Source organism: Squalius cephalus (genome assembly GCF_949319135.1).
Source record: "Squalius cephalus genome assembly, chromosome: 13".
NCBI classification, from domain to species: Eukaryota; Metazoa; Chordata; class Actinopteri; order Cypriniformes; family Leuciscidae; genus Squalius; species Squalius cephalus.
Genome location: NC_137134.1, coordinates 38,005,503 through 38,029,093, shown reverse-complemented (window position 1 = coordinate 38,029,093; position 23,591 = coordinate 38,005,503). Strand labels below are relative to the sequence as shown.

The 23,591-nt window shown below is 41.3% G+C and overlaps 1 long non-coding RNA gene across 1 annotated transcript; it reads right to left on the bottom strand.

Annotated features, from left to right (window-relative positions):
- Positions 1–3,275: 3,275 nt before the first annotated feature.
- Positions 3,276–16,932, bottom strand: LOC307170289. The gene is made up of 4 exons (XR_013823333.1): positions 16,799–16,932; positions 16,428–16,475; positions 15,941–16,161; positions 3,276–4,684 (listed from the first exon to the last, which is right to left on the bottom strand). It is a non-coding gene; the product is annotated as an uncharacterized lncRNA (long non-coding RNA).
- Positions 16,933–23,591: the final 6,659 nt, after the last annotated feature.

Here is a 23,591-nt window from a genome sequence, read left to right as displayed (position 1 = left end):
TTATATCTTTTCTGGGAATAGAGCTGAACTCGCTGCTAATGACAGCACGCCTGTCATCTCAGCGCACACTGGACATTCGGCGCGCAGCCGGCTCGTTCCGCTGCGGCGCGATAGTCCCTCTCAAAACATTTCAAAGGATGCTAGGTCTGATGGCCTCAGCATCTTCAGTTCTCCAGTTGGGCCTTCTGCGCATGCGCCCACTGCAGTTCTGGCTCAGAAAGAGAGCCAGTCCGGTCGGCTTCGCTTCAAGGTCAATCAAGCGTGCACTGCAGCTTTGAAACCTTGGGAGGCAAAAGACTGGTACCAATCAGGTGTAAGCCTGGGGACTTCCTCGAGAGTGATGGTGGTTTTCACGGACGCATCCACCTCGGGATGGGGAGCGCTGCTCGAGGGCAGACCGCTTTTTGGCCAATGGTCAAAGCAGGAGAAGCTCTTACATATCAACTGCCTCGAAATGTTGGCAGTGAGCAAAGCGCTCACGCGCTTTTGTCCCCTCATAAAGGGACACCACGTGCTAATACGTTCAGACAACGTCTCAGTGGTGTCCTACATAAATCGCCAGGGTGGCCTCAGGTCCCTGACTCTGTACAGGCTAACCAAGCGCCTCCTGATATGGGCCCGCAGCAACCTGCTCTCGCTGAGAGCAGCGCACGTGCCAGGGCTCCTAAATATAGGACCAGACAGACTGTCCAGGAACCAGGTTCCGACAGGGGAATGGTCTTTGCACCCACAGACAGTCCAGCTGCTGTGGAAGAAATTCGGCAGAGCGGAAGTAGACCTGTTCGCGTCTCAAGAAAACGCTCACTGTCCAGAATTTTTCTCGAAGAGCAAGGACGCGCTGACCCACGAGTGGCCTCGCCGTCCTCTCTACGCTTTTCCCCCCGTCTCCCTCCTGACTCAGGTGGTAGAACGGGTCAGGGAAGAAGGATGCTCAGTGCTGCTTGTAGCCCCACTTTGGATGAGCCAACCTTGGTTCCCAATTGTGATGCAGTTAGCGAGCACCGCCCCGTGGCCAGTGCCTCTGAGGAGGGATCTCCTCTCTCAAGCCAACGGCTCGATCTGGCATCCTCACCCAGAGCTGTGGTCCCTCCATGTGTGGGCCATCAACGGGTACCCGCTGACCTCCCACAGGGAGTGTTAAACGTCTCTATGCCTCAAAATGGTCAGTGTTCTCTAGCTGGTGCACAGCTCGTGGTGTGTCACCCCTGCATTGCGGTGTGACAGAGGTTCTCTCCTTCCTACAGGAGCTGTTGGATAAGGGCAGGTCCCCTTCCACGCTCAAAGTCTATGTAGCGGCCATAGCAGTGTTCTCTTCGACCACGCTTGGCCAGTCTATTGGAAGGAACGATTTAGTCATTCGCTTCCTTAGAGGAGCTAAGAGACTGAATCCTCCCAGACCTCCCACAGTCCCTATATGGGACCTTTCTACGGTACTGGAAGCCATGAAAGGTCATCCATTCGAGCCCTTGCAGAAGATTGATCTTAAACACCTGTCTTTCAAGACGGCGTTTCTTCTGGCTCTCGCTTCAGTGAAGCGCATAGGGGACTTACACGCACTCTCAGTAAGCGCGACGTGCATGGAATTTGGGCCGAATGACTCTAGAGTTATACTCAAACCTAAGCACGGTTATGTTCCTAAATCCCTCAATACACCGTTCAGAGCACAGGCCATCTCCCTGTCTGCTCTGCCGGTCACTGAAGGAAATATGGACGAAAGCTCCCTTTGCCCAGTCAGGGCGTTAAGAGCTTATGTGTCTCGCTCGTCTGTTTTCAGACATACGGAGCAGCTCTTTGTTTCGTTCAGCGGGCGTTCTAAGGGACTAGCCGCTTCGAAACAGACCCTATCCAGATGGGTAGTGGACGCAATAGCGCTAGCTTACACAACCAAGGGCATGCAGTGCCCGCTGGGTGTCAAAGCGCACTCCACGAGAAGCATGGCTTCATCGTGGGCCTGGTCAAGTGGGATTGCCTTGCAAGATATTTGTATGGCGGCAGGCTGGGCCTCTCCGTCTACATTTATAAGGTTTTACAACCTAGAGGTTCCCGCACTACAGGCCAGACTACTGTCGGTCTAGTATGGCCAAATCTCATAAACTGGCGCTGTCAGTTATGCAGCTATTTGAGTATTGCAGTCCTTGCTCTATGCTACCATAGAGGAAGATAGTGGCTAAACCCCTCCTCTTCCAGGATTCCCTGTGAGTCCCCTGGGTGATTGTGTACTGTATGAACTCCGGGCTGTCGCCCTTGAGTCTATAGTATCAGATCCCAGCACGCACGGCGTTTTACAGTAGGTTCCCCTAGCGTATTCTACGCAGTACGAGAGAATCTCTCGTAAGAGAACGTACTCGGTTACTAACGTAACCTCGGTTCTCTCTAGAGAGAGGAACGAGTACTGCGTATCCTGCCGTGCATGCACGCGCTCTGGTTGCTTCGACTATGAAAAACCAGAGATATAAAGCCTGCGAGCGGTATTTATAGACCTAAGCCACGCCCGTTTCGGCGGGACGTGACGCAGAGGGCGCGAAGCGCCCTCATTGGGTCTGACGTCACTCTAGGTCTCGCTCGATAGGCTTAAGCAGTTGCCAGCAGACCAGCCAATAGGCGCGCAAGCTGCCTCGCCTATGTCTGTATGCTGCCGCAACGCGTTTTACATTAATACAAAATTAAGGATAATTTTTTGGCTTCAGTATTCTCGTGGAAAAGGATTTTCCCCTAGCGTATTCTACGCAGTACTCGTTCCTCTCTCTAGAGAGAACCGAGGTTACGTTAGTAACCGAGTACGTTTTACATTTTGTTTAGCCAGAAAACTAACATATCTAGCATGAAGTTTTGTTCTAGCATTAGCCTTACCTAAAGTTTTCATAGCCATACTTGCACCACTTAAATCATTGTCAAGGACACAGCCAAGATAATTAACACTATTTCTGTTTGATATTACACAATCCCCTACCTTGACAGACAGGTTAGGAACCTTGTTCAGTTTACTTTTAGACTCACATAACATGATCCGGTTTCTTACCTAAATGCAATAAGAGTTTATTTTCAGAGAGTCTCTTACTTTATATTACTCCTCATATCACTTGTATTTTACCTCCATCAATCTGCTTCCTTGTAAAATCTGTTAAATACAATATATTTACATCTGATCATATAGCAGACGCTTTTATCTAAAACGACATACAAATGAGGAGAGCAATAGAAGCAATCAAACTAATAACAGGAAAACATTAGAATCAACTATTTTTTTTTTCTTGATGCAAGAAGGAGCAGACAATAAAAATGGACAATAAAAGTTTAATACTTGATGCAGCAAATACAAAAAGAAAGTAAAACTGGAAGCAAATAAGACAGATCTTAACAATGTTGACAATGTTTCTTTTATACTGTCGATGGTTGTGGCCAGGGCTGTAGAGTTCTAGAATCGCCGGTGTCACAGATATGAGGTAGTTCAGGGGGTTCGGGGTCATAAACATAGGCTCAACTGATATTCATATTCATCAGTTTTCCTGATTATTTTTGTCGGTCACTTATCATTTCTATCCTAAAATAGCTGTCAAATATGAAATGTTTAGTTTAGCTATATTTGATCTCACACTTCATGACCGTTAACTGAAGCGCTAGAACATGCGCTCAGCAGCTTCTGTGAACATAAAGCCTGTCTACTTTAATTTGATTGGTCATCTCAATATTCTGATGTTGATGAGCGGCGACAGACCGCAGAGCTCAGATGAGAAGATCTTGGAGCTGTGCAATATCCTTGCAGCACTAAAGTAGAGTTAATACTATATTAGCATATTATTTCACAACCTTTATTATATACACCTAGGAAATATACTGAAGTCTGGACCTCTGTGACTTCATAACTGGCTACAGCCGTGGTTGAGGCTGGTTTAGACAAGCTAATAGGAAAGAGAGTTGGCATCGCACTTGAAAGTGCTGGAACTGAAGATAAGCTACTTAATGTGAGTTTTTGTATGACTGTGTAGATTAGATGAATGAGTGAAGCTCTTCCCACATGCAGTGCAGTGATACGGTTTCTCTCCAGTGTGGATCCTCTCGTGTGCTTTCAGGTTTCCTGACCGACTGAATCTCTTGTCGCAGTGTGAACACTTGTAAGGTTTCTCTCCAGTGTGGATCCTCTCGTGTTTTTTCAGGGATCCTGATTGATTGAATCTCTTGTCGCAGTGTGAACACTTGTAAGGTTTCTCTCCAGTGTGAATTCTCTGGTGCCGTTTCAAATCTTCAGCTCTAACAAAAGTCTTCTCACACTCAAAGCACACATGATTTTTTACACCAGTGTGTATTTTCTGATGAACTTGTAAATCCTGCAGACGTGAAAAACTCTTTCCACACAAAGAACATGAATGTGGTTTCTCCTGTGAATGAACTGTCATGTGTCTCCTCAGGGCTGAAGCCGACAAAAATGTTTTCCCACATTGATCACATTCATGCAGTTTCTCTCCAGTATGGATGTTCATGTGTTCCTGAAGGTGTCCTTGTCGTGCAAAACTCTTCCCACACTGATCACATGTGAACGGTTTCTCTCCAGTGTGGATCCTCATGTGAACCTTGAGATATGGTTTGTATGTGAAACTCTTTCCACACTGAGTGCAAGTGAAAGATTTCTGAGATCTTATTTGATGTTTCTCCACTTCATTCACTTCTTCAATCTCATCCATCGGGCCTGAAATTAAAGTTAAAAAAGTGCTCAGTAAATCAATAAAATAACAATTATGTAGTGAAAAAAAAAACTAGATTACAAGTGGACGTGCTAAACACTGGTGTAAACAGGGTCTAAAACAATTTGAGCTTGTCCACTTTTGACCACTTCCAGAGGTAGTCGAAAACACATTCAACCGGATTGCTTTGGTAGTGTAGACGCTCATGTGGTCGAGTGTGTTCAAACAGACACAAATGTGTAAACATTATGGGAAGCGCTGTAGCCAGATGGCATTTAAACTTTGTTGGCTGAAGACCCGAGTTTGGTTTGAAGAAGGAAAACTCTGTGTTTGACGTGGACTTGCAGCTTTAAGAGCAGAAACAAAACTCTTCGTCTATTTTTCTGTCCGTCTCTGGTCATGTTCATATGCAAATTGCATGAGCTTATTTCACCCATTATATTGAAAGCTCGTACATTTACCTGCCCATAGACCGTCCCCTCAAAGAAACAGAACAAAAGTGGTCGAAAGTGGATAAAAGAGATGGATTTGAAGCACCAGGTGTAAACGGGAATGGGCCCTTGTATACTTGTGATCCAACTGACCAAAACGCATCTTAACACCAGCTGTAAGGCAAGGCAAGGCAAGGCAAGTTTATTTATATAGCACATTTCATACACAATGGCAATTCAAAGTGCTTTACATAGAAGAAATTAAAATAATAAAAAGAAATAAGAATAATTAAAACAGTTTAGAAAAATAAAAAATAAAATACAGTACAAACAGTCGGACGAACAGCGGCACAGTGCTCATTCAGTAAATGCATAGTTAAACAGAAGTGTTTTGAGTCTGGATTTGAATGTGACTACTGTAGGAGCACGTCTGATCTCCTCTGGAAGCTGTTCCAGCATAATAGCTAAAAGCGGACTCGCCATGCTTAGAGTGAACCCTTGGTATTTCTAGCTGATATGATCCTAATGATCTGAGTGATCTGTTGGGTTTATATTCAGTGAGCATATCTGCAATGTATTGAGGTCCTAGGCCATTGAATGATTTATATACCAGTAATAATACTTTAAAATCAATCCTAAATTTAACTGGGAGCCAGTGTAAAGACCTGAGGACTGGTGTGATATGTTCATATTTTCTGGTTCTGCTCAGAATCCTGGCGGCAGCGTTCTGTATGAGCTGCAACTGTCTTATGGTCTTTTTGGGAAGGCCAGTGAGGAGTCCATTACAATAATCCACCCTGCTGGTGATGAAAGCATGCACAAGTTTCTCTAAGTCTTGTCTGGAAACAAAGCATCTAATTCTTGCAATATTTTTCAGATGATAGTATGCTGATTTAGTTATTGCTTTGACATGACTACTGAAACTAAGGTCTGACTCTAGGTCACACCAAGATTCCTGACTTGATGTTTAGTTGTTTGACCCCTGGAGTGAAGGTATGCGTTCACCTTGAGAACTTCATCTTTGTTTCCAAACGCAATGACTTCAGTTTTGTCTTTGTTTAACTGAAGAAAGTTTTGACACATCCAACTGTTGACTTCATCAATGCATTGGCACAGGGAGTCAATGGGGCTGTAATCGTTAGGCGATAGGGCTAAGTAGATCTGTGTGTCGTCTGCATAGCTGTGGTAAGCAATTTGGATCTTTCTCATTATTTGGCTCATTTGGAGCATATACAGGTTGAACAGGAGTGGCGCAAGAATTGAGCCTTGAGGGACTCCGCATGTCATGGATGTCCATTCAGACTTATGGTCTCCTATACTCACATAATAACCTCTCCCATCTAAGTATGACCTGAACCATTTTAGGACTATCCCAGAAAGCCCCACCCAGTTTTCCAGCCTGTCCAGAAGTATGTTGTGATCGACAGTGTCAAATGCAGCACTGAGGTCGAGTAGTACCAGCACTGATAATTTGCCTGAATCAGTTTTTAAGCGAATATCGTTTATTATCTTTATGAGCGCTGTCTCTGTGCTGTGGTGCGGTCGGAAACCAGATTGAAAATTGTCAAAGTATCCATTCAAGCTCAAGAATTTGTTCAGCTGATTGAAGACAACTTTTTCTATGATCTTGCCTATGAAAGGAAGATTTGAGATCGGTCTATAGTTGCTTAATATGGTCTTATCTAGATTGCTCTTTTTCAGGAGGGGCTTGACAACTGCAGTTTTTAGGGAGTTTGGAAAACTCCCAGAGAGAAGTGAAGCATTTACCACTTCTAGAAGATCTGCTTCTAAACTGTTTAACACACTTTTGAAAAATGATGTGGGAAGTGTGTCAAGAGCACAGGTTGATGTTTTAAGGTGCTGTACGGTTTCTTCCAAAATTTTGCCATCAATTTCTTTGAAGTCAGACATAGTAACTACTTTCTCAGGTGGTCTGATCTGTCTGACCCCAGTGCAACTCAAGGATGTGCTGATCACCTTTCTGATATTATTGATTTTCTCAGAGAAGAAAGAAGCAAACTCACTGCACTTGCTGTCTGAGAGCATTTCACTGGGAATCTGGCTTGGGGGGTTTGTCAGTCTCTCTACAGTAGCAAAAAGAGTGCGTGTGTTGTTTAAATTGCTGTTTATAATATTTGAGAAGAAAGTCTGTCTAGCTTTGCTTAGTTCCATATTGAAAGCATGAAGGCTGTCTTTGTAGATGTTATAATGGACTACAAGTTTTGTCTTCCGCCACATGCGCTCTACTTTTCTGCATTGTCTTTTCATATTTTGCACTGCTGTTGAGTTTCTCCAACGTGCTTTTTGTCTGCCACTCTTCTTCCTGACTTTAACAGGAGCAATATCATCAATTACACCTTTAACTTTTGAGTTAAAAGAATCAAGGAGAAAATCAACAGAGTCTGCAGATATGCTTGGTGTTAAAGATATAGCCTTCATAAATAGGACACCAGTGTTCTCATTTAAGCATCTCTTCCTGACAGACACAGATCTAGCTTCAGTGGCAGGAGAGATCAATATATCAAAGAAAATACAGAAATGATCAGACAGTGCTACATCCTTAATAACAATCGATGAAATGTTTAGACCCTTACTGATAAGTAAATCTAGAGTGTGTCCACGATTGTGTGTGGGTCCATGTACATGCTGAGTCAGATCAAAAGTTTTTAAAACACTTTTGATTTCTTTTGCCATATTGTTTTCTGCACTATCTATGTGAATGTTAAAATCTCCTGCAATGGCAAAACAGTCAAACTCTGAGGTAATTGTTGATAACAGTTCTGTAAAGTCCTCAGCGAAGGCTGGAGAGTATTTTGGAGGCCTGTAAATAATGAAAAGTAAAATACGTGGAGCACCTTTTAACACAGTACCCAGATATTCGAAAGACAAGTAATTCCCAAATGATATTTGCTTACATTGATAGATATCTTTAAAAAGAGCAGCTAGACCCCCACCTCTCTTAACAGCTCTGCAGACACTCATAAAAGTAAAGTTAGGAGGGGCTGCTTCATTGAGGATTGTTGCACTGCAGCTGTCTTCTAGCCAGGTTTCATTTGGAAGCATAAAATCCAGGTTGTTTGTGGTTATTAAGTCGTTGACTAGAAGTGATTTATTTTTAAGTGAGCGAATGTTTAAAAGAGCTAACTTAACAGACTTACTTTTCCCCACAGCAATATTAGTTTGACGTGTAATAGGCACCAGATTAGTTGGGTTTGCTGTACGGCTATTGAAGGCCTTAGACTTTCTATCATGTAATAGAACAGCAATAGAGAAAGATAGAGGCACACTGGGTTCCCGCTTGTTCTGTAAACATTTGAGAAAGTTACTGTTATCAGAGCGGGGACCCGACACATATCACTGAGAGCTGGTATCAGTTGTTTTTGGTTCACCTCGAGCAGAAGGAGGAGGGTGTGGGCCCTGGCGTTGTGGCAGAGGCCGAAGAGCTCTCACAGAAGGAGGGGGAGGGCGAGCTGGGCCCGCAGGCTTTGGTGGTAGTGGTGCCTGTCTTTTTTTAGTTGATATCTGGGGGCTTGCAGCAAAAGAGTGGGATAGTCTGGTTCCAGCAGGCACCAGTTCTTCCATTTTCTGTGAGAAGCACAGAAGTGGCGTTGCTGGCGAGAGGGAAAACGTGTCTGGTGAAAGGGGCTGTTGCTCTGGTGTCTTCGGAGGCTGTAATATGCTGTCCTGGCTTCCCTGGCTGTTTTCCAGGAAGTCGTCCTTGGGTGCTGAATCTTCAAGCAGTTCTGATATGTCTGTCTGTGGTGAGCTCTGTGTGCAGGGCTCAGCTGAGATTGTGTCCGTGAGCAGAAGTTGTTGTGGCGGAGTGGTGTTATCATGTCCATTTTGCTGCTGAAGTGAAGTCCCGTGGTCATTCATACTGTGTCCAGGTGTGTGTGTGCCGTTCAGATTGAGTGGATTGGCACAAACCGCAGAAGGATGATTGAGGGAGAAGTAGATATTGTCCTTTAACACTCTTGAACCAAGTTTGTTTGGGTGATGGCCATCCCGATGAAACAGTTGTCGTTGACTCCAGAAAAGATTGAAAGCATGAACAAGTTTCTCTAAGTCTTGTCTGGAAACAAAGCATCTAATTCTTGCAATATTTTTCAGATGATAGTATGCTGATTTAGTTATTGCTTTGACATGACTACTGAAACTAAGGTCTGACTCTAGTGTCACACCAAGATTCCCGACTTGATGTTTAGTTGTTTGACCCCTAGAGTGAAGGTATGCGTTCACCTTGAGAACTTCATCTTTGTTTCCAAACGCAATGACTTCAGTTTTGTCTTTGTTTAACTGAAGAAAGTTTTGACACATCCAACTGTTGACTTCAGAAAGAGGTTTGTCTGAATTGGATGTCCTGTTTCGACTTCCTGTTTCGAATGCGCATGCGTCGCGTCTGAGCGCGTTGTTGTCTTTGGAGCTCCATCGATTGATTTATAATTCTTGATTTCTCTTTAAACTCACTTACAACGAACATTTTCTACTTTTCCTCACCTCATAGTTATAACGCGGATTGTTGAGCAGACGCGTCTCAAGCCTAGTGATCCAACGCTGGATACTCTTATAGGTTACGTCCGTGGATCACGGCTGAACGCGTCTTCTCCGCACTCATTTACAAACAAACATTTTTTCGCCTATCGTGCGTCTACTCTACACCCGTACCACTGAAAAGACGGATTATATCCAAGACTTAAGCCATAAATTAGTATTAATATTGATAGCACCACTGGTAGCGTCGTTGCTAACTTAACTTACTGTCCATCTGTTAAAATGGCGAATATATCAAATGTAAGTAGTCTACCTTTTGGTGCAGGTGAGGACACATTTGAGCTGCACGCGGTGCAGTCTGAGCTGGAAGCTGTTGAGAAACAGATCCACGACCTTTTAGTAAGAAAAGCCGAGCTGATAGACCGGCGGTTAGCTCTTGAAACATCACGTGCCGAGGCACACAAATCAGAGATTAACGTTACTAACCCGCTGACTCCGACCTCGTCTACTCCGTGCGTTCCTCAACATCGGTCCCGAACGTCGAGGTCGCGATCAGCCATGGTCTCGTTCACTCCGGCTCCAACATGCCATCACGAAGCCTGGATTTTTCCGCAGCGGAAGACGCGAGCCAGGTCTAGACCAAGAAAACTCTCTCCGACCCTCCCGGTTTTCGAGATATCCACACAAAACCGCTTCTCCCCTCTTCGCGAAACAGAACGCGATGCTGTGATCATCGGCGATTCCATCGTTCGACACGTACACGCTACGTTAAATAAAAGTAAGGTGCATAGTCACTGCTTTCCTGGTGCTCGTGTTTCTGAAATCGCTGCTCACGTTCCCGAGATTCTGAACGAGCGCGTCGGAACCGTGGTCCTGCACGCGGGAGGGGCCGACATCAGACTGCGCCAGACGGAGGTTCTGAAGAAAGACTTCAGGAATCTGATCGATACGGTACGCAGCACATCGCCTGATATAACGATTATTGTGTCAGGACCGCTTCCCACGTACCGACTAGGTCATGAAAAGTTTAGTAGATTATTTGCGCTTAATGAATGGTTAATGTCATGGTGCAATGAGCAGAAACTTCTCTTTGTAAATAATTGGAATCTGTTTTGGGAGCGTCCTAGGCTTTACCGTGCTGATGGCTTACACCCAAGCAGATTCGGATCGGATCTTCTGTCAGATAACATCTCCAAAATGTTAAATACCTTTTGACTAGTAACCAAAAGTCCAAATCATAGTCTCTGCTGCACCAATTTAACTGATATAAATAGTGTTGAACATTGCATAGAAACTGTGTCTATTCCTCGTTTAGTGAGATCAAATCATAAATCTACTGCAGGATCTAGAAAAAATCTAATTGTTATTAAACCAGAAAATGTTGCTATTGGTAATCAAAAACAATTTTTATAGCTAGGTCTTCTAAACATTAGATCACTCACACCTAAGGCAGTTATTGTAAATGAAATAGTCACAGATAATAGATTCGATGTACTTTGCCTTACTGAAACCTGGCTTAAACCAAATGATTATTTCGGTTTAAATGAGTCTACTCCAGCAGGATACTCCTATAAGCACGAGCCCCGTCTGAATGGTCGTGGCGGCGGTGTTGCAACAATCTATAGAGATTTTCTCAATGTTACTCAGAAAACGGGTTATAAGTTTATTTCATTTGAAGTACTTGTACTAAATGTTACGCTCTTAGATGTTCGAAAAACATCCCTATTATCTCTAGCCTTGGCTACCGTATATAGACCGCCTGGGCCTTACGCTGATTTCCTAAAAGAGTTTGCAGATTTTCTCTCAGACCTATTAGTTAACTTCGATAAAGCATTAATTGTTGGAGACTTTAATATCCATGTAGATAATCAAAATGATGCGTTAGGGGCTGCGTTTACAGATTTATTAAACTCCTTTGGGGTCAAGCAAAACATTACCGGACCGACTCATCGATTTAATCATACACTCGATTTAATTATATCACATGGAACCGATCCAACCGATATAGATATCATTCCACAAAGTGACGATGTCACTGACCATTACATGGTAACTTGCATATTACGTACCCCTGTAGTATATCATGCTGCGCCGCGTTATCGATTAGGCAGAACAATCCTTCCATCCACCATAGATAATTTTTCAAACAGCTTATCGGATCTGTCTCAGCTGCTCAGTGAACCCAAACAAACACATGAACTTGAGGAATTAACTAGCACTATGAGCACCATTCTCTCTGGATCATTGGATATTGTTGCGCCCATTAGATTAAAAAAGGTCAGAGAGAAAAGTAAAGCACCATGGTACAACAATACTACGCATGTTCTAAAGAGAGAAACCCGTAATTTAGAGCGTAAATGGAAACAAACCAACTTAGAGGTCTTTAGAATCGCATGGAAAGACAGTATGTCACGTTATAAAAAGGCCCTAAAAGCGGCCAGGGCTGAGCATCTCCGCAAACTAATAGAAAACAACCATAACAATCCTAAGTTCTTATTTAACACCGTGGCGAGACTAACAAATAAACAGATGTCTCCTGAACAAAATATTCCATTACAGTTTAGTAGTAATGATTTCATGAAGTTCTTCACTGAGAAAATAGAAAACATCAGAACCACAATTGTAAACGTTCAATCCTCAATCGCGCCTTATAATTCAGCCTCAATTATCACCCCGCAAGAACAATTACAGTGCTTTACAACTATAGAACAAAAAGAGTTAAATAAACTTTTTACTTCATCTAAAACAACAACATGTTTACTAGATCCTATACCAACTAAACTATTGAAAGAAGTGTTACCTGTAGTGGAAGAGCCTCTCCTCAATATTATTAACTCGTCTTTATCTTTAGGTTATGTTCCAAAAACATTTAAACTGGCAGTTATAAAACCTCTCATTAAGAAACCACAATTAGATCCGAATAATCTAGTAAATTATAGACCCATTTCAAATCTACCTTTTATGTCTAAAATACTAGAAAAAGTTGTGTCCGCTCAACTGGGCTCTTTCTTACAAGAAAATGACACCTATGAAAAGTTTCAGTCTGGGTTCAGGCCGCATCATAGCACTGAAACTGCGCTCGTTAAAATCACAAATGATTTACTTTTAGCTTCTGACCAAGGCTGTATCTCAATATTAGTTTTACTTGATCTTAGTGCTGCGTTCGATACTATAGATCATACAATACTCTTAGATCGACTACAAAATTATACTGGTGTTCAAGGGCAAGCATTAAGCTGGTTTAGATCGTATTTATCTGACCGCTACCATTTTGTTTATTTAAATGGAGAAAAATCGATCATAACTCCAGTAAACTATGGAGTGCCGCAGGGATCTGTGTTAGGCCCTCTATTATTCTCAATATATATGCTGCCACTTGGAAATATTATAAGGAAACATGGAATTAGTTTCCATTGTTATGCTGATGACACTCAAATCTATATTTCATCACGGCCAGATGAAAACGCTAAATTATCCAAATTGACAGAGTGTGTTAAAGATATAAAAGATTGGATGACGCATAATTTTCTTTTATTAAATCCAGACAAGACAGAGGTACTACTTATCGGTTCAAAAAACCACCCACAAAACCTCTCACAATACAACTTTAACATAGTAGGATGTCCTGTTACTTTATCCTCTACAGTAAAAGACCTGGGTGTTATATTAGATTGTAACCTTTCTTTTGAAAATCATATTTCATATGTTACAAGAACAGCCTTTTTCCACCTTAGAAACATTGCTAAGCTACGTAATATGCTATCTGTTTCTGATGCAGAAAAGTTAGTTCATGCATTCATGACCTCGAGACTAGATTACTGTAATGCTTTATTAGCTGGTTGTCCTGCATCCTCAATAAACAAGCTACAGTTAGTCCAAAATGCCGCCGCTAGAGTTCTAACTAGATCAAGAAAATATGATCATATAACACCGATTTTATCATCCCTACATTGGTTACCTATAAAGTCCCGTATTAATTACAAGGTATTGCTACTGACTTATAAAGCCCTAAACGGCTTAGCTCCAGTCTATTTAACGGATCTTCTATCGCCCTATAATCCATCGCGCTCTTTAAGGTCACTAAATTCGAGGCTTTTGGTCATACCTAGGATATCCAGATCCACCAAAGGAGGGAGAGCTTTTTCACATTTAGCACCAAAACTCTGGAATAGTCTTCCGGATACTGTTCGTTGCTCAGACTCGCTCTCCCAGTTTAAAACTAGATTAAAGACGCATCTCTTCAGCCAGGCATTCATATAATACTTTTAATCCTACAGTTAAATCCGACCTCTAGTTCATAAACGCCAGAGGAGAACTGGCCCCCGACTGAGCCCGGGTTCTCCCAAGGTTTTTTTTTCTCCATTAGGTCACCTGATGGAGTTTTTCGGTTCCTTGCCACTGTTGCCTTTGGCTTGCTCAGTTGGGGATATTTGGGGATATTTAATTTAATTAATCAATCAACGATACTATTGATCAGCATTACCAAACGTAGACGTTCCACTAGAAACAAACATTGATGTATTGTTCTAATTTATTACTGTGAAGCTGCTTTGATACAACCTATGTTGTGAAAAGCGCTATATAAATAAACTTGACTTGACTTGACTTGACTTCATCAATGCATTGGCACAGGGAGTCAATGGGGCTGTAGTCGTTAGGCGATAGGGCTAAGTAGATCTGTGTGTCGTCTGCATAGCTGTGGTAAGCAATTTGGTTCTTTCTCATTATTTGGCTCATTGGGAGCATATACAGGTTGAACAAAGTAGACAAAGCCTCACAATCTTCTTTAATCCTTTTGAACATGTGATTGAAACCAAATGTGAGACATTTAAACTGACCAATCAGCAGATTACAGCTTTCCCACATCGTACTGAAGGTGTGACATTTAGCAAACCTCAGATGTACACACACATCTTGGCCGACAGACCTTTATCACTATCAGCACTTCTTTACGGATCACTAATGGCCCTTGTGGTAAGAAAGAGGGGGTTGGAGCAGGAAAGCAAACGTCTTTGTTCATTTGCAACCCTAAAGAACGCAAAAACAATGAAATATAGTTTTTCCATCACCATGTCCCTTTAGGGGCTCTGAATAAATCACATTTTTGTAGTGAGAACTATTAAATATTTGATAAATTATGCAACTACCTAAAATATGAACATTTAAAAAATACGCAATAATGCTATAATTTTAACACTCACTGTTTTTACACAAACTAAACCACGTGTAGCAAAGTCTATTTATTTGATCATTGTTTTTAAATGTTGGTGTTTTAGCAAGATAATAACAATATTTTTGAATGCGCAAAAACTGTATTAAGACATATCCATAATTTTGGTAACATGGTTGCAGTAATTGTGAACCAGATGTAAAATAAACAGAAAGAAATGCTCAGATAATACTACCGTATTTTCCGCACTATAAGGCGCACCGGATTATAAGGCGCACCTTCAATGAATGGCCTATTTTAGAACTGTTTTCATATATAGGGCGCACCGGATTATAAGGCGCATAGAATAGAAGATACTGCAGTCAAACGTTTGACTGGGTTTGCGTTATGCAGTGGTCACCAACCTTTTCAAGCCTAAGATCACATCCAAAGTCCAAATGTAAACCAAGATCTACCACTTGCAAAAATTTATGAAAAAACAAGTGGCTGAGCTGTATAACCTTATTTATACTTGACGCGTCCGCATGAGCGCGAAGGTAATAAAAACTAATATCCGTCTGCTCGGGCAGATTCGGCTCAAAGTCGTGCATCTTCGGATGCGGAGGCGCGCGCGCGGCAAAATTACGTCATTGTAACAGCGTGCGCGACTCCGCATCCGAAGATGCACGACTTTGAGCCGAATCTGCCCGAGCAGACGGATATTAGTACATCTCATCACACCGGCACCCAGTTTGCGCGTCTAAATCAGTTGTATGGTCTGGTGTTCAGTCTAAAACAAAACAGTTGCGTCAAGTATAAATGCCTCGTCTGTTTGGGGAGGTTCGCGCTCCGGTGCCAGGCGAAAGTATAAACAAGGTTTAAGTCAGCGGTTGTTTTACAGACAGATCCATATATAAGGCGCTCCGGATTATAAGGGGCACTGTCGTTTTTTGAAAAAAATAAAGGCTTTTAAGTGCGCCTTATGGTGCGGAAAATACGGTAATATTGACTTACAGATAACAAACATCCTAGTTAAAATAAATAAATAATTGCACCCGGTTCATTTTATTTGCTGCTTTAATTATAATTCAACTATTTTTCCTACTATAACAGAGCTAAATCTGATGAACTGCTTTATAACATTAATGTTCTTCAGCCTCACTAATGAAGAATCAGGAATAAACACCAACCTCTTTGTTCTTCAGTGTGTTTCATTCTGCAGTGTTCTGGATCTCTCATGTTCTCACTGTCCTTCAATAAACTCTGTCTTTGCAGATTTCAGCTCTTCCTGATGGTTTGATGCTCATCTTCACTTGTAGCTGATGGGAATATTCCAGCATTTATTGGGGAATTGCAGTGGGAGGAGCTTCACTGAAGGAGGAGGAGCTTCACTGAAGGAGGAGGAGCTTCACTGACGGAAGAGGAGCAGATATGACAAGAAGAAATCACTTACTGAGTAAAAAAAAAATAGTCCACCCACCCACAAGTATTTATGGTCACATTATAAAAAATTAAGAATAAAAAAAAAAAAGATTAAAACATAAAAATATATTTACGGGTTTGCAAGAAACAAATGGCGCACCAATACAGTTAACTCAACTTTTTTTTGTTTATTGTGTTGCATATGAAACATGGTTCATCACAGATTATTGAAATAAAAGCCATTATGAAACGTACCTATATCTTGCAGATGTCACAATAGCTGATCGTGTCGTTTGCTCAAATCTGTTGACAATAAAATGAGCTTAATGTGTCAATTTACAGATCTGAAGACATCAGCATAATGAATGAGGAGAAAACAGGATCTATTGACATGAAATAAAGAGGCTTTTCAGCTGCTCTGATAATAGTGATGAGCCATAGACTATCAATACTCATTCAACAAGAATATAGAGAATACACGAATGATACAGTAAAATATAACAACAGTAATATAAATGTAAATATAAAGACAGCCGCTGATAACATTATCAACCCTTGTAATTTGTCCACATGAATCCGATTCCCTAATAACTTCACAACAACAAAGTAGTTCGCTAACATCTTACCGTTTTGTATGGGAAAAGAAAGACACACGATGAAAACCTTTCTGAAAAGACCCCGTAAAATGTTGAGTAAACTTTATAGTGCAGTTACGAGATTTAACGTGTGAACTGTTTACCTCAAAAGACTCGGGAGACGCGCGACCGCGAAAGTGGTGACGTCATCACCGCGAGACGAAATAAATGATAGATTATCAAAAACTCATTTTTAAGCATAACTTTTCTCCACTCAACTCTTTAATTTGGAACTAAACAATATATTACGTTTAAAAATAAATCTTTATTTTACAGAAACTGGTACAATAACGGTATAATTTTGGTCAGTTATTTAAGAACAATGAACATCTTTACTGTGAATTCCTTAATCATTATAAGATCCCTGTAACTACTAAAGAGTTTGCTGTAGTATTTGATGCCATTCCCAGTGGCCTTATTCAACTTTTATCAGGCATGTTTTTTAAAAGTATATTCTGATCACCAAGGCTGCATTTAAAAAACACTAATAATGTGAAATTTTATTACAATTAAATAAATAAATAAAAATCCATGTGAATTTATAGTAAAGTCTTATTTGTTCCTGAGACCAAAGCTGAATTTTAGTGTCTTCAGTGTCACATGATCCTTCAGAAATCATTCTAAGATGATGATTTGATGCTCAATTTTTTTTTTCAGGATTCTTTGATTAATAGAAAGTTACAAAGAACAGAAATATAAATCTTTTGTAATATTAATCACTACCGTTCAAAAGTTTGGGATCAGTAAGAAATTGTATTTATGTTATGGCTGGGGAAAGAAATAAAATAAATCAATGGGAAATCAATGAATCCCTAAAATGAGATCATCAACATGTGAAAAACTACTCAAACCCAAAATCGTATAAATTTATTTAGAGATTTCTGTAACTTATCCAACCATACACAAAACAGATCAGACATCCAAGAAATGCATGCTTACTCAAAATGACATTGCACTAAACATGATGCAAGTAGTTTTACATTTTGTTTAATGTTTACCCAGAAAACTAACATATCTAGCATGAAGTTTTGTTCTAGCATTAGCCTTACCTAAAGTTTTCATAGCCATACTTGCACCTCTTAAATCATTGTCAAGGACACAGCCAAGATAATTAACACTATTTCTGTTTGATATTACACAATCCCCTGCCTTGACACACAGGTTAGGAACCTTGTTCAGTTTACTTTTAGACTCACATAACATGATCCCGTTTCTTACCTAAATGCAATAAGAGTTTATTTTCAGAGAGCCAGTCTCTTACTTTATATAACTCCTCATATCACTTGTATTTTTCTGACATCCTTGTCTGAAACCAGTAAAGCAGAGAACAAATTACAGTCACAAACTGCTTGCATATCATTTATGTATAGGAGGAATAAAAGGGGGCTTAAGACACTTCCCTGGGGAACTCCATTATTAATAATCGTTTATTCAGAGAGAAACCCATCAATTTCTACACTTTGAATTCTCCCAGTTTAATAAAAGTTCAACCAGGCTATCAGCATACTTGAAAAACACATGACACTTAATTTATCTTACAGTACTGAATGATTCACTGTCAAAAGCTTTTTGGAGATCCAAGAGTACCATTGCACACATTTTACCTCCATCAATCTGCTTCCTTATAAAATCTGTTAAATACAATAAATTTATATTTAATCATTTAGCAGACGCTTTTATCTAAAGCGAATTACAAATGAGGAGAGCAATAGAAGCAATCAAACTAACAACAGGAAAACATTAATAGTAACTATTTTTTTTTTCTTGATGCAAGAAGAAGCAGACAATAAAAATGGACAATAAAAGTTTAATACTTGGTGCACAAAATACAAAAATAAAGTTAACTGGAAACAAATAAGACAGATCTCTCTCTTTATTGACTAACAAGATAATAAAGCATCTCAATCTGCCTCTTCTTCAGCTTCCTGAGCAAGAACAGTTAGTAAAAAAAGTAAAAAAGGCTACTGAAGGCTAGAATATGCGCTCAGCAGCTTCTGTGAACATAAAGCCCGTCTACTTTAATTTGATTGGTCATCTCAATATTCTGATGTTGATGAGCGGCGACAGACCGCAGAGCTCAGACGAGAAGATCTTGGAGCTGTGCAATATCCTTGCAGCACTAAAGTAGAGTTAATACTATATTAGGGAATTATTTCACAACCTTTATTATATACACCTCGGAAATATACTGAAGTCTGGACCTCGGTGACTTCATTCATAACTGGCTACAGCCGTGGTTGAGGCTGGTTTAGACAAACTAATAGGAAAGAGAGTTGGCATCGCACTTGAAAGTGCTGGAACTGAAGATAAGCTACTTAATGTGAGTTTTTGTGTGACTGTGTAGAGCAGATGAATGAGTGAAGCTCTTCCCACATGCAGTGCAGTGATACGGTTTCTCTCCAGTGTGGATCCTCTCGTGTGTTTTCAGGGTTCCTGACTCACTGAATCTCTTGTCGCAGTGTGAACACTTGTAAGGTTTCTCTCCAGTGTGAATTCTCTGGTGCTTTTTCAACTCTTCAGCTGTGATAAAAGTCTTCTCACATTCAAAGCACATATGATTTCTTACACCAGTGTGTATTTTCTGATGTCCTTTTAAATCCTGCAGACGTGAAAAACTCTTTCCACACAAAGAACATGAATGTGGTTTCTCCTGTGAATGAACTGTCATGTGTCTCTTCAGGCCTGAAGCCCTCAAAAATGTTTTACCACATTGATCACATTCATGCAGTTTCTCTCTAGTGTGGATGTTCATGTGTTTCTGAAGGTGTCCTTTATGTGCAAAACTCTTCCCACACTGATCACATGTGAACGGTTTCTCTCCAGTGTGGATCCTCATGTGAACCTTCAGACTCTGTTTGTATGTGAAACTCTTTCCACACTGAGTGCAAGTGAAAGATTTCTGAGATCTTCTTTGATGTTTCTCCACTTCATTCACTTCTTCATTCTCATCCATCGGGCCTGAAATTAAAGTGAAAAAGTGCTCAGTAAATCAATAAAAGACTAATTATGTAGTGAAAAAAAAAATCACAAGTAAAATAAACAGAAAAAAATGCTCAGATAATACTAATATTGACTTACAGATAACAAACATCCTTGTTAAAAAAATAAATAATTGCACCCGGTTCATATTATTTGCTGCTTTAATTCTAATTCACAACTAGATTTTTCCTACTATAACAGAGCTAAAACTGATGAACTGCTTTATAACCTTAATGTTCTTCAGCCTCACTAATTGTCAGCAGCCATATCACCCTGTAGCCCAAGACTGGTTGCCCACTGAAGTTAAGCAGGGCTGAGCCTGGTTAGTACCTGGATGGGAGACCTCCTGAGAAAACCCGGTTGCTGCTGGAAGAGGTGTTAGTGAGGCCAGCAGGGGGTGCTCACCCTGTGGTCTGTGTGGGACCTAACGCCCCAGTGTAGTGACGGGGACACTATACTGTCAAAGAGCACCGTCCTTCAGATGAGACGTTAAACCGAGGTCCTGACTCTCTGTGGTCATTAAAAATCCCAGGATGTCTTTCGAAAGAGTAGGGGTGTAACCCCGGCATCCTGGCCAAATTTGCCCCTTGGCCTCTGTCCATCATGGCCTCCTAATCATCCCCATATACTGATTGGCTTCATCACTGTCTCCTCTCCACCAGTATGCTGGTGTGTGGTGGGCGTTCTGGAGCAATATGGCTGCCGTCACATCATCCAGGTGGATGCTGCACATTGGTGGTGGTTGAAGAGATTCCCCCATCTATGTAAAGCGCTTTGAGGTCTCAGAAAAAGCGCTATATAAATGTAACAAATTATTATTATTATAATGAAGAATCAGGAATAAACACCAACCTCTTTGTTCTTCAGTGTGTTTCATTCTGCAGTGTTCTGGATCTCTCATGTTCTCACTGTCCTTCAATAAACTCTGTCTTTGCAGATTTCAGCTCTTCCTGATGGTTTGATGCTCGTCTTCACTTGTAGCTGATGGGAATATTCCAGCATTTATTGGAGAACTGCAGTGGGAGGAGCTTCACTGAAGGAGGAGGGGCTTCACTGAAGGAGGAGGAGCTTCACTGAAGGAGGAGGAGCAGATCCAACAAAATCAAGCAGAAATCACTTACTGAGTTAAAAAAAATAGTCCACACACTTTAAGTATTTATGGTCACATTGTAAAAAAATTAAGAATAAAAAAAGATGAAAACATAAAAATATATTTACAGATTTGCAAGAAACAAATGGCGCACCAACTGAGTTAACTCAACTTCCGGTGGCGCAGCACTGCTTGCGACACGGGCACGGGAGAACAGGTGCATGTGGTCGTCTAAAGTTTGTCTAAGTTTTCCAAGTTAAGTTTGTTTGTCATTGTCAAGAGTGTTGAAGTGCTTCTGTGGTCTGCCGATTGAGGAAGACCACAAGTGAACTGGGAAGAGAAGTTATGATGGGAAAGAGAGTCACTGGAGTGTGGCTTCTGTTGCTGCTGCTAATTACAGCCACCTTTTGCACCCGCTTACAATATGATGTCACCGCACTCGCCGAAGGGAATGAGCAGACGCTACGGGAGGATGGCAGGGACTGGCTGCTGTCTCTGAGGAGGAAAGTAACACCAGAACCGGGCCTGTTGGTCGATGTTCCGGAGGAGCTGCTACGGCAGCGCGGAGGTAAACGGCTGCGGAAACGAGGGAGAAGGGGGGGCATTAAACTACGCCTCTGACGGAGGGCCACAAGGTCGCCGCTGCCCTCAATACTCTTTGGCAATGTCCGCTCCCTAAGGAATAAGATGGAGGAGCCGAAGCTTAATGCAAAGGCGTGTAACGAATATCGCGAATCATGCCTAATGATTTACACAGAGACCTGGCTACAAGAGGACTTTCCAGACTCATTGGTGCAGATACGAGGCTTCTCATGTGTGCGTATGGACAGAAATAATGACTCAGGGAAGATGAGGGGGGGTGGGATTTGTGTTTATATTAACGACTCCTGGTGCAATAATTATACGATAAAACACAGGGTGTGCACTCCTGATCTTGAACTTATCTGCATTAGTTTGAGACCTTTTTATCTACCTAGAGACTATGGGAACATCTTTTTATGCTCTGTATATATCCCGCCAAGTGGGAATGCATCTAAAGCAGCTGCATGTGTAGCAGACTGTGTCCATCAGCAGCTAAAAGATAAACCAGACTCCCCTATATTTGTTCTCGGAGACTTCAATCAATGTAAACTGGAGCTGTCTCTACCAGCAATATGTTAAAAACAGCACACGTAAGAATAGGACGCTAGATAAATGCTATGGCAACATTAAAGATGCATATGCTGCCAGAATTAACCCCCCCCCCTCTCAAACTCGGATCATAACATCATCCATTTGATCCCCACCTTTAAGTGTGCCATTAAAAAAAGTAAACCCGTCTCAAAAACTGTCAGTGTGTGGCAGGATGAGAGCAAGGAGACGTTGAGTGGATGCTTTCTGGCTACAGACTGGGATGTTTTTTATAGGGACAACAGTATTGACAATATTGCGGAAACAATAACGGGATACATCCATTTCTGTGTTGACACTGTTGTGCCGAAAAAGACAATCACCATATATCCGAACAATAAAGACTATATAACACCTGAAATTAAACATCTGATCAGGAGGAAAAAGCAAGCATTCCGGAATAATGATTTGATGGAACTGAGATCAATACAAAAAGAACTGAGGGGGAAACTGAAGATGGCGCGAGAGGAACACAGTAAACAAGTTAGGGAAGCCTTTTTAACGAACAACAAGGTGAAAGATATGACTAATATGAACTCTAGTAAGAAGCAACTAAATGTGGAGAATGATTTAGATAAGGCTAATGATCTTAACATCTTTTATAAACGTTTTGATTTGAATTGTGAAACAAATGTGATAAGCTGTAAAGAGCTGTCTATGTCAATATCATGTGACCCAGTACGGGATAGAATATTAATTAACCCCAGAGATGTTACTGCAGTTTTTAAAAAGTTGAATAACAAGAAGGCAAGTGGACCTGATGGTATTTCATCTTTTATTGTGAAAACATTTTCGGATGAGTTAACTCCGGCTTGGTGCCCCTTATTTCAATTGTCTGTGGATACATGTGTCATTCCTACTATCTGGAAGACATCAGTTGTCATTCCGTTGCCCAAGAAACCATGCCCACAGCAAAATGATGACTATAGACCAGTAGCGCTAACTTCTACAGTGATGAAGTCATTCGAACGTATTATGGTTGGTAAATTAAGAGGTGAGGTACAGCTTCGCTTGGACCCGTACCAATTCGCATATAATAATGGCAGGGGTACTGATGATGCTTTAATTACAACTGTCCACTAGAGATGCGCGGATGGGCTATTATTTCATCCGCAACCGCATCACAAAACTCATCATCCGTCCGCCATCCATCCGCACCAACGTTTTTGACCAATTTTCAAAACCGCAACCGCCCACCATCCGCTGATTGGGAGATGCAAGGCGCTGCTGATGACAGCCGCGAGACTAGAAAGCTCTTACTTCAGAATATCAGCAGTGAACTCCGTCTCCGTCTCCGATCGGCGCACAGGGACAAAAATAAATAAATTATTTAAATAAATAAATAAATAGCCTAAATTAAATGTGTTTCGGCAAAACTGACCTTATCTGATAGGCTACTGTACATTATTTTCATTGTAGCCTAATAGAAAACGCATTTTGGCACATCATTTAGGCTTTTTCGTTGGTGCGCCATCAGCTAGGCTTATGCCTACAAAAGACAGATGAAATCTAATATTAATAATTGATCCATGTCGGTATACACAG